The following is a 19656-nucleotide window of genomic DNA, read 5'->3' on the forward strand; positions in this document are numbered from 1 at the left end:
CTTTTCATACAGGATCTTTTTCCGGCAGCAGCCTAGGAGATTTGATGTTTTTTTTTTTTTTTTTTTTTTTTTTGGATTCCTGATATTCATGGAACAATCGTGAAATGGTCGTACGAGAAAGTCCTCACTTCGTCGCTATCTCGCAGATGCTGTGTCTCATCAATGTTGCGCCAACTATCACATCGCGTTCAGACTTATTTAAATCTTGATAACTCGCCATTGTAGCAGCAGTAACCGGTCTAAAAACTGTGCTACACACTTGTCTGAGACGTTCCTTACCACAGCGCTGCATTCTCCCTGTTTGCAGATCTCTGTACTTGAATATGCATGCCTATACCGGTTTCTTTGGCGCTTCTGTGTATATTTGTATATTAAACAATATACAGCCTGCATTGGTCAGATTGTCCATTCGACTATCGTGTGAAAATTAGAAGTAAATCAGTAGTCTTCTCCAGATTTTTGGCAACAACCTTTTTTATTCAGTATTTGATGTATGTTTATACATTATACTGTATATATTGAAAATATGTTGATTGGCGACTCCATAGTGTCCTGTGCACTACGACCAGATAATGGGTATACTTGGAAGGAGAGACAGCATTGGTCGTATATTTTTGTTTACTATCGCAAAATCGATTTTCGGTCACTTAGTGACCATCTTCAGTGCTGCAATATATAACTTAAAGTAGTAAGCACTGGTGTCAATAAGCTTACGGCGATCACATGAGTCTATGTGATCGCCGTAAGCTTATTGACACCAGTGCTTACTAATTTAAGTTATATATTACAGCACTGAAGATGGTCACTAAGTGACCGAAAATCGATTTTGCGATAATAAACAAAAATATACGACCAATGCTGTCTCCCCTTCCAAGTATATATATATATAAAAATATGTATTATATATCTGTCCATATATACACTAGAGCATAGTGTAAAAATTTGAAGGAAATCGGTCAAGAGCTCTTCTAGCCATCTGGTAACAACATTTTCCACTTATACATTATATATATATATATATATATATATATATATATATATATATATATATATGTGTGTGTGTGTGTGTGTGTGTGTGTGTGCGTGTGTATTCATATGAAAAATATATAGCCCATGTCGGACAAAATTTTTATAACGTACGAACCTCAGACAAATAATTTTTCGAGACTTCTGTACCAACGTTTGCTTTTTGAATATTATATCTATATTTACCATGTTTTTTATATTTTATGTATATTATGAAATGTATAGCATATGGCCGGATGTTGATAGAGCATCGTGCGTACCTTAAGTAATTCGGTCATGAACTATTCGAAATATTTTGTAAGAATATTAAACAACGACTTGTCTTTCAAAAATGGCTCTGAGCACTATGGGACTTAACATCTGTGGTCATCAGTCCAGTAGAACTTAGAACTACTTAAACCTAACTAACCTAAGGACATCACACACATCCATGCCCGAGACAGGATTCGAACCTGCGACCGTAGCAGTCCCGCGGTTCCGGACTGAGCGCCTAGAACCGCGAGACCCGACTTGTCTTTATATAGTAGTATAGATTATTGAAATAAATAGCGATTTTCAAATATTTTGACTGCATTCATTAGTAAACCATTCAATCATTTTATCATTATGACGTTAGACGGACTCAGAAACCGAGTTATTCTGAAAGACGAGATTTCTTTCGCCAGTCGCATTTTATTGGGCGAGACAACGAACAGTGAAATCACGAGAGTCAAACAGATAAAAGTCCTGAAAGAACATGTTGAAAAAACTGACCTCCATACGTCTTGCGAAGAAAAATTGACTTCATCTGCACTGAACTCAACACTTAGAAATTAAACACGAAGGACCGACAAATAAAATGGGTCAGACACGTCAGAAACCTTAGTGACACCAGAGAACCAACGGGATTACAAACGGAAGCACGGAGAGAGGCAGAACGGGAGAAATCATGGCATCTACGTCAAAAGTGCATGTCCTCACATAAAAAGGGTTAGACAGTACAAAACGGTGATCAAACATGAAACACTGTACGTGAATGAAACTTTCTCATTAGGAAAGGCGATCTTGAAGACATCAGTTGTCGACCCAAAAAGGAAATGAAGGAAAAAAGGGGAGATACAGAAGGAAACCTTATAAAGCAGCAGAGAAATGGTACCAGACAATATGAATCGGAAATTAAAATTTAATGACATGTCCAAAGGCTCCAACAATGAGGCTTATAGAAAAGGTTACAAGGTACATCGAAGAAGAGTACACAGTGGATAAAACAAGAACGACCTCGAGAAAGCCCTGGCTGAAGGAGTGGAAGTAATAGACGAGTCTGCTCATCAAAAGGAGAAAAAGCCTAGAATCCAAGTGAAGAAAGAAAACTACCGCATGGAAAGTGAAAACGATAGGGAATATGGAACACCGGAAAAAAAATCTACAAACACGGCATGAGTGATCAGCGCTCATACGCAGATAAAGTTAATAATATTACTGGTAGTCATAATAATAAAATATATTTGGGTTACCTCAAGGAGGATATTATACGCATAATATAACTTCACCCTTTGCAGGCAGCGAAGGAATCAGTGGAAACAGGATAACCTCGAACCGTGCGGTGTGTTTCCGTCAACTGTCAACTCACCTGCAACGGATATATATATAAAAAAAAAACTTTTCTTGAAGAAGGAAAAATTACAAGATTAAAACACAGTTGTTAAAAGAAAAGCACTTAACGCATCTGGAACAGTAATAAGATAAATATAAAATTTATTAAAAAAAAAAGAAGAACGTTTTCAGCATATATTAGGACAACGTTCCTCAACTCTTCAGTGTTCGCAATCCATTTTCAATCATAATTTACTTCGCGCCCCCTCGCCACCCGCTTCCTCACACGTTAACAACATGAATGCATAATCGACGACAAGTGGCGAAATCAAAAGTGTGTTCAGCACTGAACCGCCCTTTGAATTTTGATCAGGTTGGACGACGAATTTTCTGCACTGAAAACATGGGCATTTCGTATGCGATTACCATTTTCAAAATCATACCTTTGCGAAAACGGAACTTCCGCATGGTTCCTTTGAAGAAAAATTATATACATCATCTAGACATAGAAACAGAACTAAGAGTGTATCTTTCTAATATTTAACCATCCTTCGAAAACTACGCTCTGCAGGGCAAGCCTAAAGGCGTCATTAATAATTACTAAACTTGTTTTTAATTTAGTACTGAAATGTTAATTATTAAGTGCATTGTGCACTAGCGATAGTCTCATTTATAAAGGCATTGCAGCAGAGTAAATACGAGTTTTCATTTTTGTTATATCAGAATGTGTTTGGTTCAGGTTTAGTTTTAGTAAATTAATCAGTTTTTTAATTAATGTTATTTTCTTTTCAGTTAACTATTGCCCCGTATTTAGTGTTACCACACACCCCTAGGACGGCACGCACAGTGGTTAATGAATCGCTGTGTTAGGACCAATATCTTAAAATAGAGTAAAACCTCAAGGATGAACATTCACAGCCGGCTAATACAGTGAGGAGCTAAAGCACTTTGGCATTCATGGAAAAAGGTATGGCGAGAGATCGTAATTTTGAACCCTAATTCACAACAACAAGTTGGTTCGGAAGCCTACACGACAAAATGTGCTATGGACAGAAAAACGTAGAAAGACCCAAGTAAATAGGTGGTAGGAGGATAAAAGAAAATACGTACTGAGTACGGACGCACTCCTAATAGAAAGCAGACAAATCGTCGTATCAAAAAAGAAGTAGTGTGTGTGTGTGTGTGTGTGTGTGTGTGTGTGTGGAAGAAGGTGTTTTGATATAATTAGTTCAAGATGGAAAAAAAACTTGGATAATTGTCTATAGACTGTCTGCAGAGAGAGACAGTTGTCATTACTATGCTTAAAAATACATACGTAGTTATAATTTGACATTAAAATTGTAACACCAGGAAGAACCATAATTAGCGAAATTTCACACATTTTATTATACAGCATCGTAGAAAGTATACAAGAATAAATTTGTAGGTGTTTTGGCAGCTTACAGGATGCTAAATGTAATAAACGGGGGGTGCAGATCTTAGCCTGGATGACAGATATGTTTAGTTACACCACTGCATTCTCCATCAACTCTGTGGAAGAGTTCAATCAATCGAGGTCGCTGATGGATGATGGCATATCAGCCCCTCAGTAACCCATGAGAAGACGTCTAGAACGCGAGCAAGATCTCGTAAATGTGCCGCTAGGTAACAGTTTAGCAGCATCTACATTGAGGTCGGGATAGTATTGTCATCATGCGGTCTTGCATTATTTTGTTGAAACACAGTGCCATGGAGACCTGCAGATAGGGAAGAGCGACAAGCCATAAGACGTCGGAAATGTAAAGCCTTTTTCCAAATTAATAGTTATCACAAACGGAAGTGATTGTTTCGTCTACCGAGTCCCACCTCAAAATGGTGTTCGGCCCGTATGATGCAGAATATACAAGTAGTTTGATAATGATCGCTCTCGTTGGACCTTCCATAAACGCATTCGTCCACGGTGATCTTGCACGCAGAAGTAGGACACGACACGATGCACACCAGTGAGCCGGCCGGCGTAGCCGTACGGTTCTAGGCGCTACAGTCTGGAGCCGAGCAACCACTAGGTCGCAGGTTTGACTCCTGCCTCGGGCATCGATGTGTGTGATGTCCTTAGGTTAGTTAGGTTTAGTTAGCTCTAAGTTCTAGGCGACTGATGACCTCAGAAATTAAGTCGCATAGTGCTCAGAACCATTTGAAACATACCAGTGATGAGTGTTGTCGTGGGGTGCCACGCATCAGTGGAAGTCACATGAATGGTTAGCATATTACAGTCTGTGGTGTTACATATGTCATCGCAAAATCAGTGTGGATACTTGTCTCGAGGCTGAAAGCGCGTTTGCCGACTCAGTGTACGTGACATGGGTTTGCGATCCAGCGCTACCAAGCGGACAATATGTCTGTCCTAACAGCCCCTAGTGACGCTCAGTGTGTCGTTTCCCAACTCACCGATTCGATATTCGCATAGTAATAGCGGGGTTTCGACCAACACAAAGGAAAATATCGCGAAACGATATGATGCGCTATCGATGGGCCCCGACCCCGCTGCTGTGGAATTCCGACGCGATACATACTAGGCGTAGGACGGCTTTTACACCAAAAATAAATACTCAAATGCGACATGTAAAAGAGAGATCCTCTGATTTACCTTTTTCTGTATAATGACGTGGCCAAAGTCATGGGATAACTGCTAATATCGTGCCTTACCTCGTTATTCTGTGCGTATTCCAGCAACTCGACGTGGCATGGACCCAACAAGTCGTTGAAAGGCCCTACAGAAATTCTGAGCCATACTGCCTCTATAGCCGTCAATAATTGCGAAAGTGTTGCCGCTGCAGGATTATGTGCACTAACTGTACGAGACAGGCGAAATACCTTCAGACATCAAGAAGAATATAATAATTCCAATCCCAAAGAAAGCAGGTGTTGACAGATGTGAAAATTACCGAACTATCAGTTTAACAAGTCACAACTGCAAAATACTAACGCGAATTCTTTACAGACGAATGGAAATACTGGTAGAAGCCGACCTCGGGGAAGATCAGTTTGGATTCCGTAGAAATGTTGGAACACGTGAGGCAATACTGAACCTACGACTTGCCTTAGAAGAAACATTAAGAAAAGGCATACCTACGTTTCTAGCATTTGTAGACTTAGAGAAAGCTTTTGACAATGTTGACTGGAATACTCTCTTTCAAATTCTGAAGGTGGCAGGGGTAAAATACAGGGAGCGAAAGGCTATTTACAATTTGTACAGGAACCAGATGGCAGTTGTAAGAGTTGGGGGGCATGAAATGGAAGCAGTGGTTGGGAAAGGAGTGAGACAGGGTTGTAGCCTCTCCCCGATGTTATGCAATCTGTATATTGAGCAAGCAGTAAAGGAAACAAAAGACAAGTTTGGAGTAGGTATTAAAATTCATGGAGATGAAGTAAAAACTTTGATGTTCGCCGATGACATTGTAATTCTGTCAGAGACAGCAAAAGACTTGGAAGAGCAGTTGAACGGAATGGACTGTGTCTTGAAAGGAGGATATAAGATGAACATCAACAAAAGCAAAACGAGGATAATGGAATGTAGTCTAATTAAATCGGGTGATACAGACGGAATTAGATTAGGAAATGAGACACTTAAAGTAGTAAAGGAGTTTTGCTACTTAGGGAGTAAAATAACTGATGATGGTCGAAGTAGAGAGGATATAAAATGTAGACTGGCAATGGCAAGGAAAGCGTTTCTGAAGAAGAGAAATTTGTTAACATCGAGTATAGATTTAAGTGTCAGGAAGTCGTTTCTGAAAGTATTTGTATGGAGTGTAGCCATGTATGGAAGTGAAACATGGACGATAAGTAGTGTGGACAAGAAGAGAATAGAAGCTTTCGAAATGTGGTGCTACAGAAGAATGCTGAAGATAAGGTGGGTAGATCACGTAACTAATGAGAAAGTATTGAATAGGATTGGGGAGAAGAGAAGTTTGTGGCACAACTTGACAGAAGAAGGGATCGGTTGGTAGGACATATTTTGAGGCATCAAGGGATCACAAATTTAGCATTGGAGGGCAGCGTGGAGGGTAAAAATCGTAGAGGGAGACCAAGAGATGAATACACTAAGCAGATTCAGAAGGATGTAGATTGCAGTAGGTACTGGGAGATGAAGAAGCTTGCACAGGATAGAGTAGCATGGAGAGCTGCATCAAACCAGTCTCAGGACTGAAGGCCACAACAACAACAACAACAACAACTGACCTGTCGACTATGTCCCACAAATATTCGACGGGATTCATGTCGGCCGATCTCGTCGGTCTACTCCTTAGAATTGTCCAGAATACTCTTCAAACAAAACGCAAATTGCGGCCCGGTGACATGTCGCGTCGTCATCCATAAAAATCCCATTGTTTTTTTGGGAACATAAAGTCTATGAATGCCAATGGTCTCCAAATATCCAAAGATAACAGTTTCCAGTCAACAACACATTCTGTTGGAGCAGTGCTATGATGGATCCGAAACCGTCTTTCACCGAGCATTGTATTCACAGGAGACAATGTCTGTTTACGGAGCAGCCTACAAACTCACTTTTGCTGCCGGAAGGGTTGCCTAGTGGCAGGTGCCGGCGCCTATGACGTCAACATTCTGTAGCCTCTTTGTATGACGTTTCCGGACCCTGGTTCCTGCCCTCGATACGTCCCTCAAGACTACAACTCCTCGAAATTTGTCCCAACATTTCTGGCACATCCTGTACATATGTGCTGCAATGAATGTCATTGTGTGTAATAGAATTTGAGAGCTTGCCCTCTTTTCTAATTGTTTTCATACTAAATTTTATTTCAGATATTCTAACTTCCCGTACAATGATGGCAATGGCCGAAAAAGGTCGCAATGTAACGAACATAAAATCGAAAAGTAATGTCTGGATGGTATTATTCATAAAGTTCATAATGGCTGCAGGTTCAAAACACATATTTTTTCGTTGTATTAACATCAAAGAGAGAACGTACCGCTTCTTTATTGGACATCACCTACACAAGAATTTCATTTGAAAACACAGCTTCTATTTACAGTACAAGTTATGGCAAAGGAATAAAAAAACGCTCGCTTTTTATAAAGTCTGCTCGTGACGATGTGGCAATTCCCTGCGCTTCGCGGGATAAAAGCAAAATGTTTTTCACACTATTTCAGAAAGCCTGTTCGGCAACCGATGCTAAAATATAACAGCCAGCGATGCGGGCTCAATTTTTCAGCTCGCTCGCACACCGGTAGCCGATATTAAATAAACCTCACAAAGTTAAAACCGGTGCTAAACAAATGGTTCTAAATTTAGTTGTGGGGAGAATGGCAGTGCTGGACGTGTGATGTGCGTAGTACTCTGTTGCCCACGCAAGGGTCACTCCGTTTACCTGCCCTTTCGCTCTGTCCAACTTTGTCGTAATGTAACCAAACGTACCTCATTAATTCTCTTGAAATAAACATTTCTCAGCCAAAGACGGACAATATGTTGATGCTTCTGTTACGATATTACGTAACTTCAAGGTGAAGTAGCTATCACTATAATTGTTTATATTATGATGCGCAGAAATCAGTGTTTTTTTATATACCTTTACAACAAATGTGGAATGCCTACAAACAAACTGCACCGACTGCGGATCGTGCCTTTACATCAGATCTTAGCTACAGCACTTACATCAGTCGTAAAAGTAACAGATTGTACAGTTACAGATCACACTAATTGGAGACAACCTTCACTTCTTTTTAAGTTTTGAATAAAAAGTTTATTGACTTTCCAGGTGATAGAAATGAACAGATCCACACAAGTCTGTCTCGGTGACACGTGCTTATTTTTGACTGTCGCTGTATCTCTATTGACGTGTATTTTGATTTTTTAAAGACATAATCATAGCCAAGCAAAAATCGATATGGGATAGAGGAACATTAAGAGTTGAGAAGATCTGACACGCTGTTAGTAGGGGAACTGAACATGATAAGGCGCCATTTTCCTTCTGAGAAGTTTCAGTTTCATTGCGTTGGTGATTAGCCGAACACACGTTGAAGAACGTCGGAATCATGATACAACAGTAATAATCGACAGTTACATGTAGACAGAACCAATTACTTTTTTCCTACTAGCGAGGCACCTTCAGAAGCAAAACAAATGGACTATGAATACCTGGAAACGGTAGTAGTTCTGTTTCTATACGCTGTCTACACGAAACTTTCAGCAGTCCACCTAATTACCTTCACAATTCATGTTCTTTTCATTTGCATGCATACGCTTTAGCTGCCTTTGTCACTACCGATGAAACACTTCAGAGAATGTGACCGCCCTGTCAATATGTAAAACTCTCTGACGTTTCGGTCACTGCTGCAAATAGCCCTTCTCCGGATGTTTTGCTAATAAAACACCATTAAGAGGGTCATTTTCCACAGTGGCTCAAACGTCGGAAAATTTTACATGTTGATATTTCCTTAAGGGCTTTGTTTGTTGCGATGCCGTCATACAACATCTACGTGTATTAGTACTGAGAACGTTACGCCACCAGTTGTAAAATGTGTGACACGTTTAGCCCAACATGTTTCCGGATTACGTAATCCAATCGTCAAATGCTACACAACAAGAAAACCAACCACTGAATCGCAGTAGCACACCCAATGATTTCCATGTAAAAAATTTTATATCGTGCTGTAGAAAAACGTTTCTGGCTGGTTAAAAGGTAGCGACGACGCCATTATAATTTATACCATAATTTATTGACAGACGTTCACTGTATTACTTGCCCTCACTATAATCCCCGTGCATCTCGGACACCCTCCTCCACAGAAATGGAAGGCGTCGTATACCGTCAATGCATCTATCTCTGTCGACGCCTCTCAAGGACCGCCCTTTGGTACGCCTATTGTGTTGTAGAGCATGCCATGAAGAGGTTCCTTCATTTTGTCGAAAAAGTCGTAATCGCACGTAATGTCACGTAGAAGAAGGACGAGAGACGGTGTTCAACGTTTGTTCCAATTCCTCTCTTAGGACCTCTTGAAGCGTCTCGGATTTTTGCTCTCTGTGCAATCCAAGTGCCTTCTGAACCCCCTCTCGCACTATCTGACGAAGAATACTTGTGAAATCGGCTCTTTCCTCCATCACAGACATCGATACGACGTTTAGAAGATATTCAAATTTCTTGCGTGTAATTCTTTTTTGATGCATTGTCTCGATATACTGGCACCATTTTACGAAGAGGTCTGCTGTCGAAACCTCCTTCATTATAGGATCCACTATTTTACACAGTTGAAACACCTATTGAATGTAGGATGCTGTAGTTTCTCCTGGACGCTGTGCCCTCCACTTTAATTTATCGTCATCCTTGCACTTCTGTCGTTGTGTGACGCCGAAATACTTGCGCTGTTCCGCTTGGAATACTTCCCAGATTGTGAATTTCTCTTCGTTGCTCTCATACCATTGGTTGGCAGTGCCCTCCAAGTAGAAAAATACGCTAGCCAAACTCACGGTGTCATCGCATTTGTTAAATTGGGTTATACGCTCACATACCTTCAGCCACTTGTTTGGATCTTGACCATCGTCACCAGAGAACCAGGAAAGATGTCTCATGTGGTGGCACGTACTCTTCTTCTGTCTCCGATAAATTGCCATCTGTTGAATATGGCTCGAACTCGGGTTTCTCGCCAAGTAAATGGCGGCTCTGTCGTGGCCTGAAGGGAGCCACTGTGTCGTCGATAATGTGCGCTATCACAAGTTCCAATAATCAGTGTCTCCACCAGCCTGCAGTACGTACAACAAAGCGAAAATCCCCATTAAAGTACGAGTACAATATAAATGTCCAGTCTTTGGAAGCGGTAACATCCGTCAACTATCTGGATGTGACTATTCTAAATGATCTCAAATGGAATGATCAGATTACACAAGTAACGGCAAAGCGAACTCTAGATTGCGGTTTATTGGTAGAATCCTGAAGCGATGCAGTTCTTCAACAAAGGAAATTGCTTACAATACGTTAGAACGTCCAGTCTTAGGCTGTTGTTCTTCTGTATGGGACGCTTACCGGCTGGGTCAAGAGATTGAGAGGGTCCAAAGAAGAGCGGCAAAATTCGTGACTGGTACAAAATGGTTCAAATGGTTCTGAGCACTATGGGACTCAACTGCTGTGGTCATTAGTCCCCTAGAACTTAGAACTACTTAAACGTAACTAACCGAAGGACATCACACACATCCATGCCCGATGCAGGATTCGAACCTGCGACCGTAGCAGTCGCACGGTTCCGGACTGCGCGCCTAGAACCGTGAGACCACCGCGGTCGGCGTGACTGGTACATTTAGCCATCGCGACTGCGTTACAAATCTCATAGAAAGTTTGAAGTGGGACACACTTGCAGATACACGACGCGCTAAACGGAAGGGGCTGCTCACTAAATTCCGAAATCCGATCTTCGCCAAGGATGTAGATCACATTGAGCCGTGGTAAAAATTGCTGTTTTGAAGAGCGCGCTGCAGTGCGTAGCATGAAGTAGTCGCCCTCCGTTTCCGGCGGTGGCGCCGCTGTGGCAATCGCAGCTTTGGTGTCTCCCTCTGGTGGGAATGGGGAAAGGTTGCCTGTTCACGCGCATTTAAGGGGCGCTATGAGCTCGCCAGTCGGAGTGAGTCTGGGTCTCTCATCCCCAGCTTGCTAGTCTGTCTCTCGTCCGAATTTGTGAGGCAGTTAGTGTCTGTCTGTCGTCCGGAGTGCTAGTATGTCTGTCGTTCGGATCAACCTTTAAAGCCGGCAAAATGAGAGTCCTTCCACTATGCCAGTAAGAGAACTCAGCGAGTGGTCGCCCGGCCGAGCTTAGTTCCTGCATCTGAGACTGCGCGTTAGGCCGCCAGTGGTGATTGGCGGTTGGATCGATCGGTTGGTCGGTCGCGCACTGCGACACAAGATGACTCGTCCGTCTTCAGCGTCGGCGCACGTGAGGTCGCCACGTGAGTCCAGTGGGCCACGCCGTATAGCGAGGGGTAGTGACTTCGCTGTCGACACGAGAGCAACAGGAGGAATCAATCCACGACATCAGTTTGGCCGGTGCGGGCTGCGACACCGTGGTGTAACTTGTTTTCCGAGCGCTTCTGGGCCCCTTCAGTTACCATCTTGTGGAGCTTGGCTCGGTCCTTTACTGGTGCAGGGATGTCGTTATGCCAGTGGGCGTGTTTCCTCTGCACGGTTGGGTCCGAGCCAGTATTTCCGCCGTCGTGTGCCTGGAAGTGAGTGGGAGACGCACCAGCAGTGTAGTCGCGACGATGCAGCACTCACGGGCGGAGTAGCGGGCAGTCGGTCAGTTGGTGCGGATCAGTGTGGGATCACCAACTTTCAAATCGCGTAATGATCATCATTCAAAGATAAGGCAAATTACAGCACGTATGAGGTGTTCGGTCAGTGGTTTTTCCCTCGCGCGATCCGCGAGTGGAACAGAGGGGCAAGTGGGGGAATACGACTTTGGCGCGAATTGTGCCCTCCGCCACGCACAGATTCGCAGCTAGCGGAGTACATATGTAGATGTAGATGTGGACTCCTTCCGAGTGACTACTGTGGGTGTTGTCAAGAAGGATAAAGGGTTGCAGTGGCAGAGAGAAACATCCTTGTGAACTCCGACGACGCAGTCTGTTCGGATTTCCTAAACATACTGTTAGGGTGCTTCAACTGGCCAGACAGCACACGCAAGCACTGACACAAAACCAGCTGTCACCGCTCACTGCACTACTTCAAATGGCTCAGAGCACTATGGGACTTAACTTCTAAGGTCATCAGTCCCCTAGAACTTAGAACTACTTAAACCTAACTAACATAAAGACATCACACACATCCATGCCCGAGGCAGGATTCGAACCTGCGACCGCAGCGGTCGCGCGGCTCCAGACTGTAGCGCCTAGAACCACTCGGCACTACTTCAGCTGACATTCTGCTGTCAGCTACAGATAGGGGGCATACCATGTGAGGCACATCCTTCATGTTATGGCAGTGTTGCTACTAATTTTTATCCAACCCACGTAACTTAAAGCTTCCTTGACCTTAGGCACTGCCAAAAGACCCAGCAACATTGCCAAACATAAAACTCTTCCTAGAAGAAACTATGTTGGCATGTTACACGCTCAAGATGCTGTTGTAAAATAATGTCAGCCGCTTTTAAAGTACCCTGGACTTCCGCAAGAAACACACGAGTATTAGTACTGTTGTATCCACGGACCCAGCCGACCAACCAACCAACTCGCACACGCGCGCCCTGACCGTGAAATCGCTGGTCACAGTTCCTGTCGCGGCCGTCGGCGTCTCAGGGCGTTACCGCCGACGGAAGAGGTCCCGCCATGGCTAAGCTCGGATCCGCAGCGCCCTCTGCCTTTTGCATATAAGGAGGAGCGCTGGCCCCGAGACGGACAGTCTATTGTCCATTGTCTATTGGTGGCCTTTCGTGGAGTTTATAGCGGAGCCATTGCAGTGTGATATTTGCTATTGTATTCGACTAGGCTCAGTACACGGATTACTCTCGGATATTACTTGGACTTGTATTCCAGGTGCACGTTTCGTCAGAAATAAAGATAAATTATCTCTTCATTCTAGCTGGCGCAATTCTTGTCATTAATTATTTTTCGGCCAACAGACATAGCTACATCCTGGTCACTACCCACGCTTTATACAATTTGTGGTGGCTGCCCCAAAGGTACCGCCGAGGACCTTGGGTTTGGGAGCCGTCACAAAAAGTACAGCCTGTATTTTTAAGAATTCAACACAAATAATCTTCGCTGACCATCACAAACAAGTGTAAATAGTTCCGAATAGAAAAGTCAAAAACGGAACTCAAGTACTTGGAATACAAGTCTTGGTTGACGAAATAACACAATGAAAGCGTTTATAGTCAAGAGTTCTTTCTCCACTAGTTTGAGTACCAGATGTTCAAGTCCTCGCTCTCCTTGAGCGGAGCGCGTTGGAACAGGCAAACACGTAAGTTACGATTTGCACGAATTCACAGTTTCTGCAGACTTTCCAAGTGAATCTGGCAGAAGACAAACAGGCCCTCGAGCAATTTACCAAGGTGCTTTGAGGGAGAAAGCTACCTGCTGTCAAAGCAGTGCTGCATCCAGAAAAATCTTGTTTTGGCTAGCTTCGTCTTAACTGATGTGATCTTTTTTTTTCTTTTCTTTATTGCGATGTCACTCTCCTGCCCCATATGTGACAACTATCATGGCCAGTAGAGGACAATAGCGTTCTGTGTGTTCAGTGCTGCTATCAGCTCTGCTAAGTGAGTCTGGCAGAAGACAAACAGGCCCTCGAGCAATTTACCAAGGTGCTTTGGCGGAGAAAGCTACTTGCTGTCGAAGCAGTGCTGCATCCAGAAAAATCTTGTTTTGGCTAGCTTCGTCTTAACTGATGTGATCTTTTTTTTTCTTTTCTTTATTGCGATGTCACTCTCCTGTCCCATATGTGACAACTATCATGGCCAGTAGATGACAATAGCGTTCTTTGTGTTCAGTGCTGCTATCAGCTCTGCTAAGTGAGTCTGGCAGAAGACAAACAGGCCCTCGAGCAATTTACCAAGGTGCTTTGGCGGAGAAAGCTACTTGCTGTCGAAGCAGTGCTGCATCCAGAAAAATCTTGTTCTGGCTAGCTTCGTCTTAACTGATGTGATCTTTTTTTTTTCTTTTCTTTATTGCGATGTCACTCTCCTGTCCCATATGTGACAACTATCATGGCCAGTAGAGGACAATAGCGTTCTTTGTGTTCAGTGCTGCTATCAGCTCTGCTAAGTGAGTCTGGCAGAAGACAAACAGGCCCTCGAGCAATTTACCAAGGTGCTTTGGCGGAGAAAGCTACTTGCTGTCGAAGCAGTGCTGCATCCAGAAAAATCTTGTTTTGGCTAGCTTCGTCTTAACTGATGTGATCTTTTTTTTCTTTTCTTTATTGCGATGTCACTCCTGCTCCATATGTGACAACTATCATGGCCAGTAGATGACAATAGCGTTCTTTGTGTTCAGTGCTGCTATCAGCTCTGCTAAGTGAGTCTGGCAGAAGACAAACAGGCCCTCGAGCAATTTACCAAGGTGCTTTGGCGGAGAAAGCTACTTGCTGTCGAAGCAGTGCTGCATCCAGAAAAATCTTGTTCTGGCTAGCTTCGTCTTAACTGATGTGATCTTTTTTTTTTCTTTTCTTTATTGCGATGTCACTCTCCTGTCCCATATGTGACAACTATCATGGCCAGTAGAGGACAATAGCGTTCTTTGTGTTCAGTGCTGCTATCAGCTCTGCTAAGTGAGTCTGGCAGAAGACAAACAGGCCCTCGAGCAATTTACCAAGGTGCTTTGGCGGAGAAAGCTACTTGCTGTCGAAGCAGTGCTGCATCCAGAAAAATCTTGTTCTGGCTAGCTTCGTCTTAACTGATGTGATCTTTTTTTTTCTTTTCTTTATTGCGATGTCACTCTCCTGTCCCATATGTGACAACTATCATGGCCAGTAGATGACAATAGCGTTCTTTGTGTTCAGTGCTGCTATCAGCTCTGCTAAGTGAGTCTGGCAGAAGACAAACAGGCCCTCGAGCAATTTACCAAGGTGCTTTGGCGGAGAAAGCTACTTGCTGTCGAAGCAGTGCTGCATCCAGAAAAATCTTGTTCTGGCTAGCTTCGTCTTAACTGATGTGATCTTTTTTTTTTCTTTTCTTTATTGCGATGTCACTCTCCTGTCCCATATGTGACAACTATCATGGCCAGTAGAGGACAATAGCGTTCTTTGTGTTCAGTGCTGCTATCAGCTCTGCTAAGTGAGTCTGGCAGAAGACAAACAGGCCCTCGAGCAATTTACCAAGGTGCTTTGGCGGAGAAAGCTACTTGCTGTCGAAGCAGTGCTGCATCCAGAAAAATCTTGTTTTGGCTAGCTTCGTCTTAACTGATGTGATCTTTTTTTTCTTTTCTTTATTGCGATGTCACTCCTGCTCCATATGTGACAACTATCATGGCCAGTAGATGACAATAGCGTTCTTTGTGTTCAGTGCTGCTATCAGCTCTGCTAAGTGAGTCTGGCAGAAGACAAACAGGCCCTCGAGCAATTTACCAAGGTGCTTTGGCGGAGAAAGCTACTTGCTGTCGAAGCAGTGCTGCATCCAGAAAAATCTTGTTCTGGCTAGCTTCGTCTTAACTGATGTGATCTTTTTTTTTTCTTTTCTTTATTGCGATGTCACTCTCCTGTCCCATATGTGACAACTATCATGGCCAGTAGAGGACAATAGCGTTCTTTGTGTTCAGTGCTGCTATCAGCTCTGCTAAGTGAGTCTGGCAGAAGACAAACAGGCCCTCGAGCAATTTACCAAGGTGCTTTGGCGGAGAAAGCTACTTGCTGTCGAAGCAGTGCTGCATCCAGAAAAATCTTGTTTTGGCTAGCTTCGTCTTAACTGATGTGATCTTTTTTTTTCTTTTCTTTATTGCGATGTCACTCTCCTGTCCCATATGTGACAACTATCATGGCCAGTAGAGGACAATAGCGTTCTTTGTGTTCAGTGCTGCTATCAGCTCTGCTAGCTAAAACACTAATAATGAGCGTATGGCATTGGTGGCCAGGAGACCCCTCGCGGGGCGGTTCGGCGACTTGCGAGGGATTGCGGATGAAATGAGGACGGAAGACACACAACACCCAGTAATCTCGAGTCAGATAAAATCCCGGGAATCGAACCCGGGACCCCGTGCGCGGGAAGCGAGAACTCTACCGCAAGACCACGATCCGCGGACAGCTAATACACTGATCAGCCAGAACATTGTATCCACCTAGCTAATAGCCGGTATGTCCACCTTTGGCACGGATAACAGCGGTGACGCGTCGGGACATTGAAGCAATGTGTGGTATCGATAGTTTCGATGCCTCGGCGTAGATGCACGCTCGTAGGTTGGCACTACGAGAGCGGACGAACTGCGCCGACCACGCCGCCCTCTAGCCGACGCTGTGGAGCTCAACGAGCGCCACTCTACTTTCTGCCCAGTTGATCAAGAGCAGACGACCTAGCAACTTAGCTTCTACTTGTAGGGGGGTCTAGCCATTACAGACTTTTGGCTTTGTACCATCTAGTATGCAGTCATGGACTGTGCAGCTGGTCCAGGCGGAGGTTCGAGACCTCCCTCGGGCATGGGTGTGTGTGTTTGACCTTAGGATAATTTAGGTTGAGTAATGTGTAAACTTAGGGACTGATGACCTTAGCAGTTAAGTCCAATAAGATTTCACATACATTTGAACATACCCTCTAGTAACTGTTAGCTTTGATACATGAACGGCTTCGCAACTACATGCTCATCTGTAGCAAAAGTTAAGTAATGTGTTGTGTATGTTTATACAGCAATAAAGGTGCTTTAACTTTTCATGCAATACCGAAGTGCTTTACCTCACCTGCTCCTACTCGCTTCCTTCATTCAGCCTATTTTGCAGATCTCAGGAGCAGACCCACGCGCCGCCTTCCAGGAGGGATACAAAAGACAATGGGGCCTTGATAGGTCGGTGTGGGAGTTGGCAGCACATAAGCACACTCATGTCTCGTATTTTCCTGAAATCACTTGATTTCCGTTCAAAAAACAATGGTTCAAATGACTATGAGCACTATGGGACTTAACATCTGTGGTCATCAGTCCCCTAGAACTTAGAACTACTTAAACCTAACTAACCTAAGGATATCACACACAGCCATGCCCGAGGCAGAGTTCGAACCTGCGACCGTAGCAGTCGCGCGGTTCCGGACTGCGCGCCTAGAACCGCTAGACCACCGCGGCCGGCTTGATTTCCGTAATTCCGGGGAGGGAGCCGAAGAGTTCTGACACCGCGTTCAGTGACATCCCAGATTTGTTCGATCGCGTTCAGGTCTGGTGAGTTGAGTAGCCAGCACGCGAACCAGAATTCGTTACGGTCCTCCTGAAACCACCCATCACACTCCTGGCGTTATGATATAGCGTTTTAACTGGTTCAAAATGGTTCAAATGGCTCTGAGCAATATGGGACTTAACTTCTGAGGTCATGAGTCCCCTAGAACTTAGAACTACTTAAACCTAACTAATCTAAGGACATCACACACATCCTTGCCCGAGGCAGGATTCGAAGCTGCGGCCGTAGCGGTCGCGCGGTTCCAGACTGCAGGCCTAGAACCGCTCGGCCACACCGGCCGGCATTATCTTATTGAAAAATGACATTGCCACCGGGAAATATGATCCTCATAAAGGGGTTCACATGGTCTGCGACCAGTGTACGATACCCCATGGCTGTCATAGTGCTTTGCAGGAGCTCCTCTGCAGCCATGGATGCCGACGTGAATATTTTCTAGATCATAATCGAGTCGTCGCCAACTTGTCTCCCAGTACAAGGAAGAAGACGAATTCGCGCCCTCCCCTCGACATGTTGAAGAAGGTATCTCGATTCATCAGACCATGCAACCCTCTGCCACTGTGCCAACGCGTAGTGCCGACGATCACGTGCCGTATCTGTCGCGGTCGCCGATGTCGTTGTTGTGACATTGGCACATACATGGGACGCCCACCATTGGGAGTGATCGGTGCACTGCGTGATCACACTTGTACGCCAGCCAGCATTAAAGGCTGATGTTAGTTCCGGCATAGTTCGCACACTGTCCTCTTTTTGTCCAGCCTAGTTGGTTGGTTGGTTGGTTTGGGGAAGGAGACCAGACAGCGTGGTCATCGGTCTCATCGGATTAGGGAAGGATGGGGAAGGAAGTCGGCCGTGCCCTTGCAGAGGAACCATCCCGGCATTTGCCTGGAGTGATTTAGGGAAATCACGGAAAACCTAAATCAGGATGGGCGGACGCGGGATTGAACCGTCGTCCTTCCGAATGCGAGTCCAGTGTCTAACCACTGCGCCACCTCGCTCGGTGTGTCCAGCCTAGTACGCCCGACATTTGTGATGAGGTGTGGCCGCCCAATCCCTTGACACGTAGACGTGGTTTCACCTTGGCTTCACCACGAACGCCCGACAAGTAGTGCAGTTTTCTAAATGCTCGCGTCGAGCCTCGGGGCATCACAATGTGCCCTCGGTCAAACTCAGATTACAAACACACTACGTGCATGGTACTTGAGCCTGACTAACAGTCATTCCTCACCAGGTGACGTTGCGATCACCTAGACGTGTTTACGTCGGTAGTACGTCGGTGGTCACAATGTTCTTTGAGAACTGTATAAGTGTACGAACATCACCAGGCATGATCACTGGGAGGGCAAGGAGATACCTGTTACTGGTGAGACTGTCTTATCAGCACCTGAGGCAGTTTGTATGGACCTCGCTCTGGGACTCCATTTCGGCAGCTGGTCGAATCCTGCAATATCCGGATTTGTGGGGTATTCGAATGTGGCAGTGGCCCCAAATTGGACTGCATGAGACCTTGCGGACAGTCATATTCGTCATTAAGGTGCCGGTCGACCACATCTGATCACCACAGCGTAGGGTTGTCGAAACGTGCACTCAACCTGTCGTATCCACATTTACTACTGGTGAGACTGTCTTATCAGCACCTGAGGCAGTTTGTATGGACCTCGTTCTGGGACTCCATTTCGGCGGCTGGTCGAACCGTGCAATATCCGGATTTGTGGGGTATTCGAATGTGGCAGTGGCCCCAAATTGGACTGCATGAGACCTTGCGGACAGTCATATTCGTCATTAAGGTGCCGGTCGACCACATCTGATCACCACAGCATAGGGTTGTCGAAACGTGCACTCAACCTGTCGTATCCACATTTACTACTGGTGAGACTGTCTTATCAGCACCTGAGGCAGTTTGTATGGACCTCGTTCTGGGACTCCATTTCGGCGGCTGGTCGAATAGTGCAATATCCGGATTTGTGGGGTATTCGAATGTGGCAGTGGCCCCAAATTGGACTGCATGAGACCTTGCGGACAGTCGTATTCGTCATTAAGGTGCCGGTCGACCACATCTGATCACCACAGCGTAGGGTTATCGTAACGTGCACTCAACCTGTCGTACCCACATTTACTCCTATGGTTGAACCCTAGAACAGTCTGTGCCATCCAGCACCGTTGATTGGCGACTAGCAGCAGTACGACTAGGGAATCGTCTTCTGCGTAGATACCTTCC

The sequence above is a fragment of the Schistocerca serialis genome, chromosome 10, assembly GCF_023864345.2.
Source record: "Schistocerca serialis cubense isolate TAMUIC-IGC-003099 chromosome 10, iqSchSeri2.2, whole genome shotgun sequence".
NCBI lineage: Eukaryota > Metazoa > Arthropoda > Insecta > Orthoptera > Acrididae > Schistocerca > Schistocerca serialis.